The sequence below is a fragment of the Heterodontus francisci genome, chromosome 7 (genome assembly GCF_036365525.1).
Source record: "Heterodontus francisci isolate sHetFra1 chromosome 7, sHetFra1.hap1, whole genome shotgun sequence".
Classification (NCBI taxonomy): Eukaryota; Metazoa; Chordata; class Chondrichthyes; order Heterodontiformes; family Heterodontidae; genus Heterodontus; species Heterodontus francisci.
In genome coordinates this window covers 1,003,872-1,009,879 of record NC_090377.1, presented here as the reverse complement: position 1 = coordinate 1,009,879, position 6,008 = coordinate 1,003,872, and positions in this window count along the sequence as shown.

The following is a 6,008-nucleotide window of genomic DNA, read 5'->3' as shown; positions in this document are numbered from 1 at the left end:
AGACTGGTCTGAAGTTTCGAACACATGGGATCCAGGGTGAACTAGACAATTGGATACAAAACTGGCTTGGTGATAGGAGGCAGAGGGTGATAGTGGAGGGTTGTTTTTCAGATTGGGGGCCGGTGACCAGCGGTGTGCCGCAGGGATCGGTGCTGGGCCCTCTGTTGTTTGTCATATATATTAATGACTTGGATGTGAATGTAGGGGGCATGATTAGTAAGTTTGCAGATGACGCCAAAATTGGTGGTATAGTGGACAGTGAAGAAGGTTGTCTAAGGTTAAAACAGGATATAGATCAACTGGGAAAGTGGGCAAGGGATTGGCAAATGGAATTTAATGCAGACAAGTGCGAAGTGATGCATTTTGGGAAGTTAAACCAGGGCAGGACATATACAGTGAATGGCAGGGCCCTGGGGAGTGTTGTTGAGCAGAGAGACCTTGGGGTGCAAGTACATAGTTCCCTGTATGTGGCAGCACAGGTAGACAGGGTGGTGAAGAAGGCGTATGGCATGCTTGCCTTCATCGGCCGAGGCATTGAGTACAAGAGTTGGGACGTCATGTTACAGTTGTACATAACGTTTTTTAGGCCGCATTTGGAGTACTGTGTGCAGTTCTGGTCGCCGCACTACAGGAAAGATGTGATTAAGCTAGAGAGGATGCAAAAGGATTCACAAGGATGTTGCCTGGTTTGGAGGGCTCGAGTTATAAAGAGAGATTGGATAGGCTGGGTCTGTTTTCCCTGGAGCGAAGGAGGCTGAGAGGGGACATGATAGAGGCATAGATAGGGTAGATAGCCAGAGTCTGTTTCCCATGGTAGGGGTGACTAAAACTAGAGGGCGTAGATTTAAGGTGAGAGGGAGGAGGTTTAAAGGGGATCAAAGGGGTAAATTTTTCACACTAAGAATAGTGGGTATCTGGAATGAGCTGCCAGAGGAGGTGGTGGAGGCAGGAACAGTAGCGACATTTAAGAGGCATCTGGACAGGTACTTGAATGAGCAAGGCATAGAGGGATATGGAATTAATGCAGGCAGGTGGGGTTAGTATAGATAGGCATTATGGTCGGCATGGACGCAGTGGGCCGAAGGGCCTGTTTCTATGCTATACGACTCTATGATTCTATGATTCTATAACCTATATAAAGAAATGAGAAAGAAAGGAATAGAAGGATATGGTGATAGGGTGACATAAAGAATGTTGGAAGAGGCTCGTGTTGAACATGAACACCCACATGGACCAGTTGGGCTGAATGGGCTGTTTCTGTACTGGTAAATACTGTGAAACTTCCTTTGTGTGTAGTAATACATTCTGTACTCAGTCCTCAGTACCTTGCTCTATGGCAGCGAGGCCTGGACAATGTATGTCAGCCAAGAGCGACGTCTCAATTCATTCCATCTTCGCTGCCTCCGGAGAATACTTGGCATCAGGTGGCAGGACCATATCTCCAACACAGAAGTCCTCGAGGCGGCCAACATCCCCAGCTTGTACACACTACTGAGTCAGCGGCGCTTGAGATGGCTTGGCCATGTGAGCCGCATGGAAGATGGCAGGGTCCCCAAAGACACATTGTACAGTGAGCTCACCACTGGTATCAGACCCACCGGCCGTCCATGTCTCCGCTTTAAAGACGTCTGCAAACACGACATGAAATCCTGTGACATTGATCACAAGTCGTGGGAGTCAGTTGCCAGCGTTTGCCAGAGTTGGCGGGCAGCCATAAAGACGGGGCTAAAATGTGGCGAGTCGAAGAGACTTAGCAGTTGGCAGGAAAAAAGACAGAGGCGCAAGGGGAGAGCCAACTGTGCAACAGCCCCGACAAACAAATTTCTCTGCAGCACCTGTGGAAGAGTCTGTCACTCTAGAATTGGCCTTTATAGCCACTCCAGGCGCTGCTTCACAAACCACTGACCACCTCTAGGCGCTTACCCATTGTCTCTCGAGATAAGGAGGCCAAAGAACTTAGTGCTATTTGCCTCCTAGTTTTCTGTGCATCTTGGTTCTCCTCACTCATCGAATCCAGCACAGAAAGAGACTATTTGGCCCATCATGTCCATGCCAGCTCTCTGTAAGAGCAACTTCGTCCCACTCCCCTGCCTTTTACAAGTAAATCTTTTCTCTTCACATGCTTATTCAATTTCATTTTGAAGCCACCATTGATTCTGCTTCCATCACACTTTCTGGCAGTGCATTCCAGATCCTAACCACTCGCTGTGTAAAAAATAGTTTTTCCTCATGTTGCCTCTGGATCTTTTGCCAATCACCCTAAATCGGTGTCCTCCGGTTCTCAGCCTTTCCGCCTTTGGGAACATCCTTGTGTCTATAGCTCAAGCCCTCCCCATAATACTGGTGAACTCTCTCTCTAGAGTCTGGCTCCATCTATAGTCCATGTCCGATTATTGATTGGTCACTTCCTTTGGTGCTGAATCTCGACCAGTTCATCTGCTCAGAAATTGGTTACGAACATACAAATTAGGAGCAGGAGTAGGCCACTTAGCCCCTCGAGCCTGCTCCGCCATTCAATAACTTCATGGTTGAACTAATTACTCCACATTCACCCCTACTCCTGGACCTCAAGGACCTGATCATACTTTCAGCTGTTACATCAGGTATCCATTGCAATGGGACAGAGAGGACATCCCACCTCCAGTTTCTCAGCACTGGGGGTGAGTCAGCAAGAATCCTGAGGACCATCTGATGCAGAAAGGACCATGCAGCTCATTCAACAGACAGCGAGAGTGAGGGAAGGTCATCAAGTACCCCACTTACCACGAGCTGGCCGCTGGCACCAGCAACCTACTCAATATATAAGGACAAAACCCCAATATTAAATAGCTTAAGATTAAGGCCCAATTTTTCCACATTTTTTTATTCATTCACGGGATGTGGGCGTCACTGGCAAGGCCAGCATTTATTGCCCATCCCTAATTGCCCTTGAGAAGGTGGTGGTGAGCTGCCTTCTTGAACCGCTGCAGTCCATGTGCGGTAGGTACACCCACAGTGCTGTTAGGAAGGGAGTTCCAGGATTTTGACCCAGCGACAGTGAAGGAACGGTGATATAGTTCCAAGTCAGGATGGTGTGTGAATTGGAGGGGAACTTGCAGGTGGTGCTGTTCCCATGCATCTGCTGTTCCTATCTTTCTAGGTGGTAGAGGTCGCAGATTTGGAAGGTGCTGCGAAAGGAGCTTTGATATCCTGATCAGTGAGGGAATCATACAATTGACAATAGATTCATGTCCAATAATTTGCTATTTTATAAGTTGTGATTAAGTTTCTACCTCTTCCACTTTCCTCCATTAGAGATCAGAATACCTCATTACCAACCCTCACGGCACAAGCACAGAACTAACCATTTTCAGAGTAATAGTGTGCACGTAGTACCTCCAGTTTTCTTTTTATTCTTTCATGAGATGTGGGCATTACTGGCAAGGTCAGCATTTGTTGCCCATCCCTAATTGCCCCTGAACTGAATGGCTTCCTAGGCCATTTCAGAAAACAGTTTAGAGTCAACGACTTTGCTGTGAGTCTGGAGCCATATATAGGCCAGACCAGGTAAGGCCAGCGGATTCCCTCCCTAAAGGACATGTTACGACCAGGAGAGAAAGGTGTCTAGGGGTCTGTTAGTATCTTCACATGGTCTTATTGTGACAGGATTTAATTTCAAACACACTTTGTTTTGAACTCCCCCTTTGTGAATCCTTGTTCACAAATTTCCAATTATAAGGCAAAGAAATGAACACAAACAGGCTTTCTTTGGTTTAAAGAAGATAAGTGAAATTTACTCAAACTCTAATACGGTTGACGCCTACGGATATATGACGCGCCCACGCTAGCATGCAAGCGTGATACACACATGCAAATAGGGACAGAAAAAAGGAGAGGAAAATATAGTAGAGAGAAGTCGGAGGCAATTTCAGAAGAGTTTTTTTATTTTTTATTTAGCACTGAAACAGGCCCTTCGTCCCACCGAGTCTGTGCCGACCATTAACCACCCATTTATACTAATCCTACACTAATCCCATATTCCTACCACATCCTCACCTGTCCCTATATTCCCCTACCTATACTAGGGGCAATTTATAATGGCCAATTTACCTATCAACCTGCAAGTCTTTTGGCTGTGGGAGGAAACCGGAGCACCCGGAGGAAACCCACGCAGACACAGGGAGAACTTGCAAACTCCACACAGGCAGTACCCAGAATTGAACCCAGGTCGCTGGAGCTGTGAGGCTGCGGTGCTAACCACTGCACCACTGTGCCGCCCATAAGTTTCTTGTTTACTGTGCTTTGAACTCACTTGATTGCTGGTAGCCTTGCTTTTCATTGGGGCCCAGTATTCTTGAATAAAAACAAGAAATGCTGGAGCCACTCAGCAGATCTGGCAGCATCTGTGGAAAGGGAAGCAGAGTTCCGAAGAAGGGTCACTGACCCAAAACGTTAACTCTGCTTCTCTTTCCACAGATGCTGCCAGACCTGCTGAGTGGTTCCAGCATTTCTTGTTTTTATTTCAGATTTCCAGCATCCGCAGTATTTTGCTTTTATCCCAGTATTCTTGAACCTTGTTCACGTAGGAGACTTTTCTCTCTTTGAGGTTCACATGTTTTCACAAGATTCAGTTCCCTGAGAGATGAACAGGCAGACAGGAGAGGAGATGTTGTCAGTCCATGAGCACACGGCTTTCTGATTTTCAAACACTCTTGTTGGAATTTCAAATCTCAACAGTCAGCTAGTCATTTGACTAAAACTGTTCTGATCCCTCCTTTATATTGAGAGGACTAGAATAGGCTATACAAAGCCCTGGTCAGACCACACATGGAGTACTGCAAGCAGTTCTGGGCACCGCATCTTAGGAAGGTTATATTGGCCTTGGAAGCTGCATAGATTTACCAGAAGATTTAAGGGAAGATTTGATTTGATGAAAGTTTTCAAGATATTAAGAGGAACAGTTAGCCTGACATCAGTCATTGGGAAAATGCTAAAATCCATTATTAAGAAAGTGATAACACGGCACTTAAAAATCATAATATGATTAGGCATAGCTGTTATGACTGAGGCGGGAGTAATGCACTGTCAATTCAGTCCCATTACTCCACAGGTCACAGCATATTATTTAAAGTTTTCCACCTACCAGAAATTTGCCAAATTAAATACTTTATTAACCCCCCCAAAATAAAATACACCAAACCAGGTATCTTTAAACAACAATAAATTAACTATTTATGAATAAAGTAAATCTTAAACAATACTGAGATAAATCTACGTCTGAAAAGACTTTATAACTTCTTATTCCTCCTAACACCAATGCACACACACATATAATCAAAAACCAAAGGTTAACCAGTTCTAAAATGATGTTTTAAATTAGAGCCATTTCTTAGGAATAATAAAACAACTGGGTTGTAAGTCCTGGTTGTTTACTTTCTCGGATCAGTGAGGTGTCCCAGAGCCGAATAGTCAGATGTCACTCGAAGTCTCCAGGAGAGTTGATGAACAGTCTGTAATGGATAGGCATTCATGGAACTTTGGCTGCAGCAGGATCACACAGATCTTTCAACTATGAGTATAACAACAGGTCTATTTAGATCTTGAATTAGCAGTCTATCAGTAGAAACTTTACTGAGTTTCTAGAACTCCCAGAAACACAAAAGACAACAGAAAGTCACTCCTGAGGTAGACACTTCTTAGAGACGAGAGTAAAAAGGAATTTGCTACCTCCGACATTGCAAAGATTCCTTTCCAAGGGTTTGTTCCTCTTTAGGCGAAACACAGCCGAAAGGCCAATGTAGATTTTCTGCTGAGAGAGAGACAAATCCTTCCTTAAAGAAGAGCACGCTTTGCTGGTCTGCCAGATCAAACTGATTCTAGCCAGTCTTTACACACAGTCAAACTGATACAATATGGCATGTGACCGCTCTCTCTCTTGCTGTTGCTTAGGAACAGGCTTGCAGCTCGCACACACTGTTCCTAGAGAATATAAAAACTTCTCTCAGTCTTAAAGGAACACAGACCCCCTT